The 14,890-nt window shown below is 40.9% G+C and overlaps 1 long non-coding RNA gene across 1 annotated transcript; it reads left to right on the top strand.

The window, feature by feature from the left end:
- Positions 1-5,363: 5,363 nt before the first annotated feature.
- LOC122465548 lies at positions 5,364-14,219 on the top strand. The gene is made up of 3 exons (XR_006290475.1): positions 5,364-5,606; positions 10,957-10,962; positions 14,210-14,219. It is a non-coding gene; the product is annotated as an uncharacterized LOC122465548 (long non-coding RNA).
- Positions 14,220-14,890: the final 671 nt, after the last annotated feature.

Here is a 14,890-nt window from a genome sequence, read left to right as displayed (position 1 = left end):
TGTAACCTCAACAGGGATTCCTTGAAATACAGCCAGCTCTCCTGGACTCCTTTCCCCTTCATGTTAGTCCCCCAGGGGATCCTACCCATCCGTTCCCTGAGGGAGTTGAAGTCTGCTTTCCTGAAATCCAGGGTCTGTATCCTGCTGCTTACCTTTCTTCCCTGCGTCAGGATCCTGAACTCAACCAACTCATGGTCAGTGCCCCCCAGATTCCCATCCACTTTTGCTTCCCCCACTAATTCTTCCCGGTTTGTGAGCAGCAGGTCAAGAAAAGCTCCCCCCCAGTTGGCTCCTCTAGCACTTGCACCAGGAAATTGTCCCCTATGCTTTCCAAAAACTTCCTGGATTGTCTATGCACTGCTGTATTGCTCTCCCAGCAGATATCAGGAAAATTAAAGTCACCCATGAGAACCATGGCATGCGATCTAGTAGCTTCTGCGAGTTGCCGGAAGAAAGCCTCATCCACCTCATCCCCCTGGTCCGGTGGTCTATAGCAGACTCCCACCACTACATCACTCTTGTTGCTCACACTTCTAAACTTAATCCATAGACACTCAGGTTTTTCTGCAGTTTCGTACCGGAGCTCTGAGCATTCATACTGCTCCCTTACATACAGTGCTACTCCCCCACCTTTTCTGCCCTGCCTGTCCTTCCTGAACAGTTTATAACCATCCATGACAGTACTCCAGTCATGTGAGTTATCCCACCAAGTCTCTGTTATTCCAATCACGTCATAATTCCTTGACATCACCAGGACCTCCAGTTCTCCCTGCTTGTTTCCAAGGCTTTGTGCATTCGTATATAAGCACTTGAGATAACCTGCTGATCGCCCCTCATTCTCAGTATGAGGCAGGAGCCCTCCCCTCACAGACGTTCCTGCCTGTGTTTCCTCCCGGTATCCCGCTTTCCCACTTACCTCAGGGCTTTGGTCTCCTTCCCCCGGTGAACCTAATTTAAAGCCCTCCTCACTAGGTTAGCTAGCCTGCTCGCAAAGATGCTCTTCCCTCTCTTCGTAAGGTGGAGCCCGTCTCTGCTCAGCACTCCTCCTTCATGGAACACCATCCCATGGTCAAAGAATCCAAAGCCTTCTCTCCGACACCACCTGCGTAGCCATTCATTGACTTCCACGATTCGACGGTCCCTACCCAGGCCTTTTCCTTCCACGGGGAGGATGGACGAGAACACCACTTGCGCCTCAAACTCCTTTATCCTTCTTCCCAGAGCCAAGTAGTCCGCAGTGATCCGCTGAAGGTCATTCTTGGCAGTATTATTGGTTCCCACGTGGAGAAGCAGGAAGGGGTAGCGATCCGAGGGCTTGATGAGTCTCGGCAGTCTCTCCGTCACATCGCGAATCTTAGCCCCTGGCAAGCAGCAAACTTCTCGGTTTTCCCGGTCACGGCGGCAGATAGATGACTCAGTCCCCCTGAGGAGAGAGTCCCCGACCACCACCACCCGCCTCCTTCTCTTGGGAGTGGTGGTCGTGGAACCCCCAACCTCAGGACAGTGCATCTCATGCCTTCCAACCAGCGGAGTCTCCTTCTTTTTTCTCCCTCCAGACGTATCATCTGGTCCACTCTCCGCAATGGTACCTGTGGAGAGAACATGAAAGCGGTTAGTTACCTGTGTCCGCATTGCTGGAACCCGGACATTCCCCCTTCTTCTTCTGGAGGTCACATGTTGCCAAGCTTCTTCACTGGCCTCTTGGCTCCGCTGTGCAACCTGCTCTAAATCTTTAGAGCTTTGTGCCCGTAGAAGCATATCCTGACTTTTGTCCAGAAAATCCTCAGATTCTCGTATGCAACGCAGGGTCGTTATCTGTTGCTCCAGACCTTCAATCTTCTCTTCCAATATGGAGACCAGCTGTACTTTGTACAGACAAAGTCGCTTCTGTCCTGTGGAAGAAAGACAAACATGGCACATCCAGTGCAGGTCACAACAGCTGAACCCCCCCCCCCCCCCCTTCCATATCACCTTCCTACTATGAGCTTCCTCAGAGAAGTTGGCAAGATGTAAGCCTCACTGGGCTCACTCCAGGCGACATAATAGAGACACAGTTCCTTTATCTGATAAATGATTGGTACAAACAAGAGTGCTTTTACCTAAAACTGCTTTTTTATTGGGTCTAAAGAACACACACACATGTATGCTGCAGCAGTAGGTTCAGAGCATCCCAAACATGTATACTTACCCAAAGTCTGAGATTGTTTCGAATTTGCCCTTTCACTTTGTTTATTTTAGTCAGTAAAACTGCAGTTTGCAGCTGTTTTTGTCTACCTAAACAAGGCCAGATTTTTCTCCTGACTCTGTGGTGTTGTTGCTTCCACACATCTTAGAGGGGAGGGGTTAAATGCACAAGATGGCTGTGGATTATATAAGAACATAAGAACGGCCATACTGGGTCAGACCAAAGGTCCATCCAGCCCAGAATCCTGTCTACCGACAGTGGCCAATGCCAGGTGCCCCAGAGGGAGTGAACCTAATGGGTAATGATCAAGTGATCTCTCTCCTGCCATCCATCTCCACCCTCTGATAAACAGAGGCTAGGGACAGCATTCCTTACCCATCCTGGCTAATAGCCATTAATTGACTTAACCACCATGAATTTATCCAGTTCTCTTTTAAACCCTGTTATGGTCCTAGCCTTCACAACCTCCTCAGGCAAGGAGTTCCACAGGTTTGCTGTGTGCTGTGTGAAGAATTTTATTCTATTTATTTTAAACCTGCTGCCCATTAATTTCATTTGGTGGCCCCTAGTTCTTATTTTATGGGAACAAGTAAATAAATTTTCCTTATTCACTTTCGCCACACCACTCATGATTTTATATACCTCTATCATAGCCCCCCTTATTCTCCTCTTTTCCAAGCTGAAAAGTCCTAGCCTCTTTAATCTCTCCTCATATGGGACCCGTTCCAAACCCCTAATAATTTTAGTTGCCCTTCTCTGAACCTTTTCTAATGCCAGTATATCTTTTTTGAGATGAGGAGACCACATCTGTATGCCGTATTCAAGATGTGGGCATACCATGGATTTATATAAGGCCAACTGTCTTATTCTCTATCCCTTTTAAAATGATTCCTAACATCCTGTTTGCTTTTTTGACTGTCGCTGCACACTGCGTGGACATCTTCAGAGAACTATCCACGATGACTCCAAGATCTCTTTCCTGATTAGTTGTAGCTAAATTAGCCCCCATTCATATTGTATGTATAGTTGATTATATACATATAATCCAGTTCTCTCACAACATGCTGAAAATCTTTTGGTCACTTTCTGTGAAAAGTTACAATTTAAGTACATGTTCCAAATTTTAAGGATTCTGCATGTGGAATAAAAGTGATTTATATGTAAGGTATATCACATTTCCAGATGTAACTCCATTGTCCTCATGCTGCAGTTGTGATCTTGATATACTTGCTGTGAGCACTGCTACTAAGGGAACTCTTGGCATTTGCAGCATCTTGTGAGGACTAGATCATAGAAACAGGTGATCATTAGCGGTTTGCAGCCTATTGTAGGAAAAAGGCCCATCAAGGGAGCAGACAATTTCTTCTCAAACGAATAGAGATGATGAACATGCTAAGGGGGCTTCAGGACTTTAAAGATAAGCATCCACAGCTCTTTTTACATGACCTTAAAGTGTATGAAATGTAATTATAACAAAAGGCAAAACTACTCAATGTTTGTTTGTGTTTTTCTTGCATTATTATGGACTCAAAAATTGGCCTATTTCACCAAAAGCGAATCACCCAAAACAAAACAAGAATGTGCAAACATCTCCAGATGTTGTATACTGTTACCACTTTAGCACGGTACCTGACTTCCTACTTTAATATTTTATATATAATGAATAAGTCAAATACCATGTTTGACAGCAACGATGATCCTATGATAACTTCATGTTGTAACATGGCACAATATGCATATCATTCTCAAAGGAGCAATTTCAATTTTTACACTTTTACATCTCAGTTGAGTCTTTCTTAGGCAGTGCTGCATTGTTATGATAGAAAATTTTATTTTGGATATAATTGGTTAGCTAATCATGTTACAATATTTTTGGATTGGTTAGGTAAATTTCAGAAAAGTGGTTGGTTAAGGTATAGCTGAGAATATTACTATATAAATTAGGGGCAAAAAGGAAGTATGTTGGGATTCGAAAATAAGGAAAAAGGAACTTGGATTTAAGCTTGCTGTTTAAGGTCACCCCAATAAACATCTAATTGTTTGCACATTCGGACACTGGATATTGTTGCTCTCTGTTCATGCGAGAAGGACCAGGGAAGTGAGACGGGGAAGGAATAAGCCCCCTAACATCTTGGTGCCATGACTTGGATGCATCACATCGGATCGGTGATTGGCAGCCTGTAAGTCCCCTTCCCCAAAAGTCCCTTGGAGGGGGTATAACCAGCTCTCATGATGGTAGTTGCGGCTTCTGGCAAACCGGGGTAATGCATTTTTTTGATAAATGGATAAGGAAGAATCAGGGCCCATACCAGGTGCAGGGGTCAACCTGGGATGAGATTAAAAAGGAAATGGAGGTAGTGTTAGGGGACCCAGTGGGATGGGGGGTGGCTGAGGAGCCCATCCTTCTTGGCACATGGGTAGTGGAAGAACGTCCCTGCCCATGGAGAATGGATGCCGTCCAGGGAAAGGAGGCACTTCAGTCCGCTTGTGAGAGGTTTGAAGTAAGGGCAGCATTACAGGAGCTGGGACTTGGTCCTGGAGGAGTGGGGGGAGGGGGAGGAAAGGTTTCAAAGTGAAAAATGGCAGGGTTTGCAGGAACAGGTAACAACCCCCATTCTTCTCCAAGAGCCAGGATGAAAACCTGGGGGTAAGAGTTCCCGAGTGTTTCAACCCAGGGAGCCTACTCTTGGCTCAGAGTTAACTATATCCTTTTCTTCTTTTCCTTCTTCTTTCTCTCAGTTTAGTTAATTTGCTGCTGGTAGCCTGTACTTTAAACTGACCTCACAGGCTTAATTGGTTTCTGTCCACCTCTTCCCCCTCTTCTCACCCCGCCCTTCCACACTTCTGTTTTTCTGAAGTTTTAATGGAGGGTACTTTGGATACTTATGTAAAAAGCTTTTGTTTTTTTGGACAAAGCATGACGGAGGTCTGCTGTATTCCACTGGAATTTTTGGCGTAAAGGATCCATGGGCAACCATGGAGACAAATGTTTTACTGCCTTTTTGAACAGTCTCAAGGTAAAGGTTAAGGCAGCTGTGTGGCAAAAATTGTACTTGGTAAAGAGTAACAGTTGTGGTGTTATAAGAAGGAAATTTTTGGTTTAATGATAAAACCCAGTTATATAAATGTAACTCTGTGCAGTCACATTGGATGGAACCTTGGTAATTAAATTATCCAAGGGGGGTCAGGTAGAGTGGTTACTACCACCACTATGCTTCTGTCCCCAGAAGCCTTTAGAGCTATTCTGGAAATAAAGGGAAAATAGGCCCTTTTCCCACAGAAATGGTCTATAAGGGACTGCTGCAGGCAGCAGGTGGAGAGATAATCTGATCAAAATCATTTGACTATTGGGTAATGTAATCAAAATCACTAAAGGAATGTAAGGGGGTTCTATTAGAACTTAACTTGGCTGTCTCTAGTTGTACAAGATGGGAGTGTAATCAGGGTATAGTTGTGTAAAAAAAGAGTAATTGCAGTGCAAGGGATGTTAGGCAAAAGAGAATTTTGTGTGTGCACAGGTAAAAGAAAAGAAAAAGGGGAGCAGTGATGGGAACACTGAGCCTTGGGGTGGCTCTGGGGGATCGGACTGTCGCTTTGGTAGGGGTGCATGAAAACTCTGTGGACATCGGGGAGGCAGTTACACCTTGGGTAAAATTGATATGGCTAATATAATGTTATGGAAGGAATGTGTGCAGGATGTGTGTAGTGTATATTGAAGAAGGGGTAAAAGAAATGCAAACAAAACATGGTACTTAATTAAAATCCTGTTAGGGCTCCAAAAGGAGCCACAATAGGTTGTGCTTTCTTTTTCAGATCTCTGTGTGTTTTGGAGCAGGAGATGAAAGTGGAAAGTAATCAGAACTCTGGTGGAAGTGGAATGTTTCCCTTTTAAGACAGTCTCTGAGCTGCTAATAGCTTTGAATCCAAAAGCAAGCCAAAAAGCCTCTGTGTGAATGCAAATTACCTAGCTGATGGGAAAAGGGAAGAACTGCCCATAAGTGGCAGCACAAAGAAACAAAGGAGCTGCAAATAATAAATACATCTGGTCAGCAAACAAGCTACTAGGAGACTCAAATTATGGTCCTCCAGGAAAGGGAGGTGGAAAAACAAGTCAAGCCTGAAAATAAGGGGTACAGGTTAACCCTACAGGGTGTGTGTGTGTGTGTGTGTGTGTGTGTGTGTGTGTGTGTGTGTGTGTGTGTGTGTGTGTGTGTGTGTGTGTGTGTACAGTGCTAAAATCTGAAGCTGTCGCTCAGTTATCTGAGAATAAACTTAAAGCTTGGTATAGAAGAAAAACTATTGCAAACCTGGTCTGTTGTACAAGAGGGGAAACTGAGGTACGCCACCTCATGAATTTCATAAATAGCCAGTGAGTGGAGTAATTCACTATCCTAACTATAAAACAAACAAAAGGTCAGCCTAGATTCATTCTGTAATCTGTAATTTTTCTGTTTTTCCTGCAATTAGCAAGGAGATTTGTAAAAGAAAGTGGTATTATTATTAAGCAATAACCTTTCCCCACCAGGGGGGTGGAAATTGTTTCTTTTGTTTTTCAGACACTCTGCAAGCAAGCTGGCACCAGCGGAAGAACCCAGAATATCATGGATCTATGTTTTGCGTTGTTTGTCTGTGGTGTTTGTCTTGTTGCTAACATTGTTGTGTTTCAGTGAACACAAAACCTCATGACGTGGGTGGGGGAGGGCTTCAAAAGGCTGACCGGGGGTGGGGGGGGGAGATGTGTATGGGAATGCAAAATGCTCAACTAGGAGGCCAGCACCTGTGTGGTACCGTGGTACCTGGAAATGGAATGGCAACTAAGGTGGTCCCCACAAGCCTGTGGGAATAATGAGAAGGGGATTTGCTCACTGGGAATCAATGGAGGGGTGTGTAAAATGGTGTAAATCCAGAGAAGATGTTTGGATGAGCCCCTGCCTGATGGCCATGGAGGAGCACAGCCAATGGCCTATAGTAAGGGGTGGACAATGGGGTGTACTGTGTATGATGTGTTTAGCTGGGAATGTACATATTACTAGAGGGCACAATTACACCAGACCATAACCAAACTACACACATCTACACACTGCTATCTGGACTTTGGTGTACGAATCTGTAAATCTTATTGCTGTACATAATCGAACCAGGGCATACGGCCTGATTCCATACCAAGTGGTTAAGTTGGTTTGGACAATAACCCATTTCTCTGTGGACATTCAACGGACTTATGACATGGACAAAAGCACTCAAAACCTGCAGAGGCAGCTTGTTGCAACTGCCAGCAACTAGACACATTAAGATCATGACCCTGTCGAAGGAGGTGAGGCAGTGTTTTGGTTGTGGTTCGGATGTTGGACCATACTGCAGTGGTCAGGACTCTTGGTGCTGCTGTAGATTATCATAGCAGCTGGTGTATTGTTAACTGTATTTGTGTGTTACGTTGCATATAAAAACAAGCAATGAGGGCACAACCCCCTAGAGAACAGCCACTAATTATAACCTATAAATAATGTAGTAAGTCCTCTCCACCCCACAGTGTGCTACACAACCTGGACCCAACCTCCTTGGGCCCACTATAATGGGAAGTCTGGAACACTGGTTTAGAATTGGAATAGGTGTGGTATGCCCATATGAGGGAAGGTGCAGGGCAAGGTTCTACGTAAGGGGCAGTGGGACAGATGGAGCAACGACGCATTCCACCGTGATGCCTGGCCCTATCAGGAAATGTGTCGCCATATGTCCTATGCTTTTCCAGGGATACCTGGGCAGGAGGATCCCAAAAGAAAAAGAAAAAAAAAAAAGGTGGGGGGGTGTTGAGTGCTAGGATATAGATCTTCAGGCCTGTCTGTAAAGGCCTATACTTTAAGAATGTAGGTAAATGTTTATCATTTAGCTGGTTATAGAGGTATAAAAGAAAGAATCAAAATCACTGTCTGCTTGTGTAAGGGCCTTCTCTCACTGTGGCAGTCTGAGACTCTGTTCTTAAGCTAAGGCCTTTTGCTAAGCAGTGGGAGCTGCCACAAACTGGGAAATGTATGGTCACATCCTCACATTCCAAACCAGTCATATTGAAATAAGGCAATCTGGGCTGTTAGGAAGGTGGTCTGATCTATCACCTCCAGGGAAAGGGAAGAGCCTAGAAGATGTAAAAGGAAATTTAGTTTGATAGTTTTCTGTTTGGTAAGAACTCACTTATCCATAGACACAGCTGGGAAACCCTTTTGTCTTTATAGATGTAGTTGGGAAATCCTCACTTTTGTATTGTTTTGTCATTATAGTTCCCACTTTGTTATTGTTTATTTGCACAGTCTCTGTGTGGTTCTGTGATTGTTTCTGTCTGCTGTATAATTAATTTTGCTGGGTATAAACTAATTAAGGTGGTGGGATATAATTGGTTAGCTAATCATGTTACAATATGTTAGGATTGGTTAGGTAAACTTCAGTAGAATGATTGGTTAAGGTATAGCTGAGAATGTTACTATATAAATTAGGGGCAAACAGGAAGTAAGTAAGTCTATAAATACCTAAATGGGGAACAAATATTTAATAATGGGCTATTCAATCTAGCAGAGACAGGTGTAACATGATCCCATGGCTGGAAGTTGAAGCTAGACAAATTCAGTCTGGAAATAAGGGGTAATTTTTTAAAACAGTGAGATGAACCATTGGAACAGTTTATCATGGTAGATTCTCCATCAATTACAATTTTTAAATCAAGATTGGATGGATATGTAAAACATATCCTCTAAAAATTATTTTAGGGAATTCTATGGTCTGTGTTATACAGAATGTCAGACTAAGTGATCAAAATGATCCCTTCTGGCCTTGGTATGTATGAATTTGTGAATTAGCTTCAACGTGACCACGCTTGTAGCACAAGATGCTATTTGTAAGTAAGGGTATCAGAATAAAAACCCCAGGTGTTTATCAATGACTGAGATTATGTTGAGTTACCACACCAATCATACCCTAGCTGTTTATCAATGACAGGAATAATGTAGACAGGAGCTCTAGTCACTTCATCACTTGCCACATATGTTCATTCTGTAATCTTTATTTCTGTGGTGTCTATCATATAGTATTTGCCCAATTTCCCCATATTAAGCAGTCTAATGGAAAACAAAACAAAAAACTTAGCTGGAAGGATAACCTGTTTAATGTTTTTGTCTGGAATTTTTCCATCTCTCCTCAATGATGGAGGCACTCATTTGATTGATTCCCCCCCCCCCACCCTTCTTATTTAAAGGAAGTGTCTTTTGCTGATGTCTTCTCAGGGGTATTGACTCCTGTCATATCTATTTTCTGTGGACTGGATCATCATTCCTTTACATTAAACATAGGCAAGGGTTTTCTTTCAATCTGCAGTATGTTTTTTTCAAAGAATCTGACCCTTATCACGAGTAACTTTGGTCCTGATCCTCAAAGATGCCCAACTTCCACACTTCTTATATCTCCAAAAATCCAATCAAATTATTGTGGTCTTGAATTTAACTAAAATGACTTTAACTGGGTCAGACAAATGAAGTTAACACAGGGAGATTGGTTTGATAATAAACTGCAACCATTTAACGCAGTTCTTAGGTTCAGTCTCCAGCCTGCTCTCTGATGGAGCTGCTTCCAGCTCATATATATTTTCAACTGCACTATGTAAAATGCTTTAGTAACAACACACAATTGCCACAGTTCTTAAAATTTCATAAAACGTAACTGGTTTGTTCAATGTTGACAATGAGCTATGCACTATATAATACACGTGCAGTTTATTTGTGCTCATCTCTTTCCCCCGTATGCACTCTTCTACAAAAGCAGATGGTAGGGACTCACATTGTTTAACTGTTTGTAGTGTTGTAGCAGCCGTGTTTGTCCCAGGATATGAGAGAAACTAGGTGGGCAAGGTACTATCTTTTATTGGATCAGCTTTTGTTGGTGAGAGGACAAGCTTTTGAGCTTACACAGAGCTCTTCTTTAGCCTTTCTCAGACCTGAAGAAGAGCTCTGTGTAAACTCAAAAGCTTGCCTCTTTTACCAACAGAAGCTGGTTAAATAAGCTGTGCTGAGATGCTATGTTATTACATGGCTGTAACCTACCTATATTCTAAAATTATTTGGTTTTCCCTGCATACAGAGGTACATGTTATGTTATGGAACCAGGCAAAAGTTGTGTTGAAACGAGGACTTTAGTATGGTTCCATAATTTTAACAAGTCAGTTTCTCTTTCTTTCTCTCATAATAAAAGCAGCTGTGATAGCTCTAATTACCTGGAGGCTAGAAATTTGAAGTAATTAAAATGCAAGTGCAGTGCTTGTTAGAATGTGATACATACCTGTTGTCATTTCTGGTTTGTGGTTGCTCAGACCAAAATAGATATTAGGTATAATTATGGTTTTTTAAATGTTTTTTTCCCCGCAATGTTCTGAAGACCAAATTCAATCAATACATCTTAAATTATTTGATTGCTGCTTGTTTGCATCCATTTTAACTCTAATGTTTTCTTAGTAGAGTGCCAAATATCTCTAACCCCAAGTTGTTATTATATATTGTCTGTATTACAGTAGTGCCAAGATACCCCAGATAAGATCAAGGTCCCCTTAGGCGAGGGGATGAAAGAGACAATTCTTGCTATAGTGAATTCACAATCTGTATAGATGATTGACAAAAGTTGGGAGCATAACTTAAGCACACATAGATGAAGTGACTTGCCCAAGGACATACAGCACATCAGTGGCAGCAGTGGAAATAGAACCCAGGTCTCCTAGGTTGACTCATTTGAGTTTTAAGGTTTCTGTAGCAAGAATTATAGGTCTGGTCTCAATTCCATGAACTTCAGTGGGAGAAGGGTTGGGTTCAGCACTGTGGTTTTGAGGTCTTCATCATCATTCCACTGGATATGCCATTATCTTTTAGTCATTAAATTGTCAGGTTTTTTAGGAGACACAGATCAAGTGCCCAGGGCAAACTGTAAAGTAAATAAATATACAAAGGAGTACTAAATTGCTTGAGCATGCATACACATCTAAAATAAGAGTAGTAAAACCAACAAGAATGTGCAAACAGTCATTTCCAGAGTCATATGCAAGTAGCAAATGAGAGAAAAGGGAATAATTTGATTTCCTATACTAAAATATTATCTCCTAATACTCTTGTAAGTCAGATGATTATATTCCCCATGGGTCAGGCACTAAGAGGAACAACTTACCATCTTAGCATGTGAGCAAAAGTAGTAACTAAAGAACCTCCTAGTAAGTCAGCATTTTGCATAACCATTGTGAGTAGAACATGATTCTCCATTATTTTGACAAATTCTATAACTGAAAATGACTTACATATGCATCGCTAAATTATTATTATTTTTTTTTTTGGATCACACAAGTTTGAAAAAGAATCACTTTTAGTACAGCACAAAATCATTTGTTTGTTCAAAATGGAAGCATCCCATCACAGATGGAAAAAAACCCAAGTTTATAGAAATAGTGACTGTGTTGTACCCTATTTATTTATGTATTTTTAATCTTGTTTTCTTCAAGGAAGAGACACAGGACCTACAATTTTCATACCAAAGAGCCTACCTGATGATTATTTAATACATGATCAGTGGTTAATACAAATTAATAATTAATTAATAACCACTAAATAAATAATCAGCATTTGATCATGTCTAAGGCCTCAGAATTTTGCATTTATTAATGGGGACCTGAATGATTGACACTGCAGGTCATTAGTAACCCATACATTGCCAGATTTGTACTTGGTTCATAATGAGCATGGATAACAAATGTTGTGGTTGCACTTGTTTAATGTATGATATTTCAAAATCCACAACAAAAGTTAATTTAAATGTGTCCAATTTGTGTGGGAGTCCTCGGACAAGATTAAAATGGGAGTACATCCATGTACAGACTATTATCTGCAGTACCTCAGTTTCAGGCCACACTGGCATTGAAGTTGCCAAGGTCTGTGTTCTTGGTGCTCATGCTGCGCGTGTGCATAATGATTAAAAACATAAACATTGGCTTATAAACCTTTTGGGTTAATTGTCTGTGAAAGCAATGTTCTTATCAGAAGGATGCTGAGTAGAAAGACTGTCTGGCAGAGTGGTGCTATTTTTGAAAGTTTCAGATATTTAAACATTTAGGAGTTTTCTGTGGAGAAGGGGAAGAGTATAGGATAGATGAGAAACATCTCAAATGTAACAGATCAAACAGAGTAGATGTTAATATAGAACATTTTGCAATACTGACAATGATAAAATATGTTCAGCAGACTTTTTCAATACATGCAGTGAATTAATTTCTGTGAAATATCGCAGTGAGAGTTGTAGTAGTCCTTTATAAATGATAAAAATACACGAATGAATATTTCCACATGTAATTGCCACAACCAAATATTTCTAAAGGTGGTAGAAAGACATTTTGGCAAAGCATGATTTTTAATCATCTTCAATAGATAAAATGTTTTTTTTTCAAAAATACCTCAAAATTGCAAGCAGAGGTGTGGAGGGAGATAGAATCAGCAGGAAAAGAGGTGGGGAGCCGGTTATAGGATGTATGAAAACAAAATAAAGGGAGCTGTGAATTCCTTTTCCTTTTTTTAAAAAAATCAGCTACTTGAAGGTTTTATACAGCAAAAATCCATTAATGGGCAGAAATGCACATGAGCAGTGCAAAGTGGAAAAAAACAAGCATTTTTTCCCCATGGAGCTGTACATATAAATGTGTATGGTGTGCTCTCTTGCTCCATACATGGTCTTTATATCCATACAAATATTTTTGCCTTAAATGTGCTGCCGCTTCACATATTTGGTACCAAAGCTTCTTTAGTTTATATGACAGTCATGTGACCATCCTGGCAAATAGCCAAGCTCCATCTGTAATGATGACAGCAAGCTTACATTGTTTACAGTGTAAGGATTACATTCCACACACTGTAAGGAAAACCATAATTTATTTTACAATTTCTGTTGTTCGTCATTCACTTGACAATTCTGATTTTACTTAGAAGGGAATTCTGAGGCATCCTTTTCTTATTATAGTAGGTAGCAGAGATTTTTCCAGTTAAAAGGCTGACTGTGGCACCTCTAAAGTTGGTTGAAAATGACAGAAATGTGTACTCATATCCTCAGGTTATGTAATTTTCCCCTGTGGTTCAAAAACCACAATTTAAGTTTACTGATAATCATGAAAATACAGTTACATTATCAACACTACATATTCATGATATACATTAGCAACACAGGCATTCATTGCTGTGACTATGAAGAAATGTTGATTAACAAAAGATTCTTTTGTATTTAAAAATCTTTAATAGTCTAATCACAGCACTTTGAAACTTGACAATTACTGATTTCTACATGACAAAATTAGTAAAAATAGTTTTCAATATGTTTGTAAGTTACGTGGCAGAGCTTTCATATTTTAAAACTGTTAATCATGTTGAACAACAAAACTGAATCGGCACCCAAAAATATATGTACCTAAAAATCTTGTGTTAGTGTTTAAATGCCACCTTGCAGCTATTGTGTTTCATCTTATTATGCACGAGTAAGCTCCAGCAAAGTTCAGTACAATTTAGACTTCTTTTCCCCCCTCCAAAAATGCACATTTCTGAATAGGTTTCAGAGTAGCAGCCATGTTTTTCTGTATTTGCAAAAAGAAAAGGAGTACTTGTGGCACCTTAGAGACTAACAAATTTATTTGAGCATAAGCTTTTGTGAGCTACAGCTCACTTCATCGGATGCACGAAAGCTTATGCTCAAATAAATTTGTTAGTCTCTAAGGTGCCACAAGTACTCCTTTTCATTTCTGATTATTGGATGAAGCCATAAACAAATTGAAAATATAGATTTAAATGAGTCCACAAAATCTATATCAAACCAGATGTGAAAAAATTGAAATACCTTCTTCTTACACAGCCAAGACCCTTAGGCCCTTATCTTGCAAACAGTTATGCATATTTATAACTTTATATACTGTGAGTAATCCATTAACAGGATTGAGGCCCAACTTTGCCATAAATATTTTATTCTCTCATTCAGAGTTCTATCAGTGACTCATGTACTGTTTACAAGTAATTAAGTTCCTAAGTATGATGTTTAGATGTTGCTTGTAATTATTAGAATTGGGAGCACTGGCTGTTGGGAGTCTGAAAGGACAGGAAACAGGAAGGACGGGGGAGCAGTTGAGAGGCTGGGAGAGAGGTACAGAGGGTGCAGCAGCAGCTTGGTAAAGAGGTTTCCACTTTGAAAATAAAGTCCTGTTGAACTTGTTAGTACCTTGCCTGGTTGATAGAACATTTTGGCGACGAGGATGGATCTTCTGCCTCTGAATGCACCTGCACCCTTTCTGCAAAGCCCAAGTGAGCCTCCAATTGCTTTTACTGCCTGGATCCATATGTTTGAGACTTATCTGCCTGCAATCAGTGCTACAGAGATTTCTGAAGTAAGAAAGCGTGCTCTGCTAATCCACTGCCTTGGAGCAGAAAGGCAGTGTATATTTTATACTTTTCCCCTTGCAGATGATAAATATGAGACTGCACTCACTGCATTAAAGAATTTTTTTGTGCCAAAAGTGAATGTAGTAGCTAATTGCTACAGATTTCACCAGCGTGAGCAGAAACCAGGGGAAACTATAATGCAGTGTATTGCTTCCCTGAGGAGTCTGATCGTAATTTGTGACTTTGGGAATATGACAGATGAGATGATTAGAGACCAGCTCAT

The sequence above is a fragment of the Chelonia mydas genome, chromosome 4 (assembly GCF_015237465.2).
Source record: "Chelonia mydas isolate rCheMyd1 chromosome 4, rCheMyd1.pri.v2, whole genome shotgun sequence".
NCBI lineage: Eukaryota > Metazoa > Chordata > Testudines > Cheloniidae > Chelonia > Chelonia mydas.
Note: the sequence above shows the minus strand (reverse complement) of the source record. Positions and strands in the feature narration are given on the sequence as shown.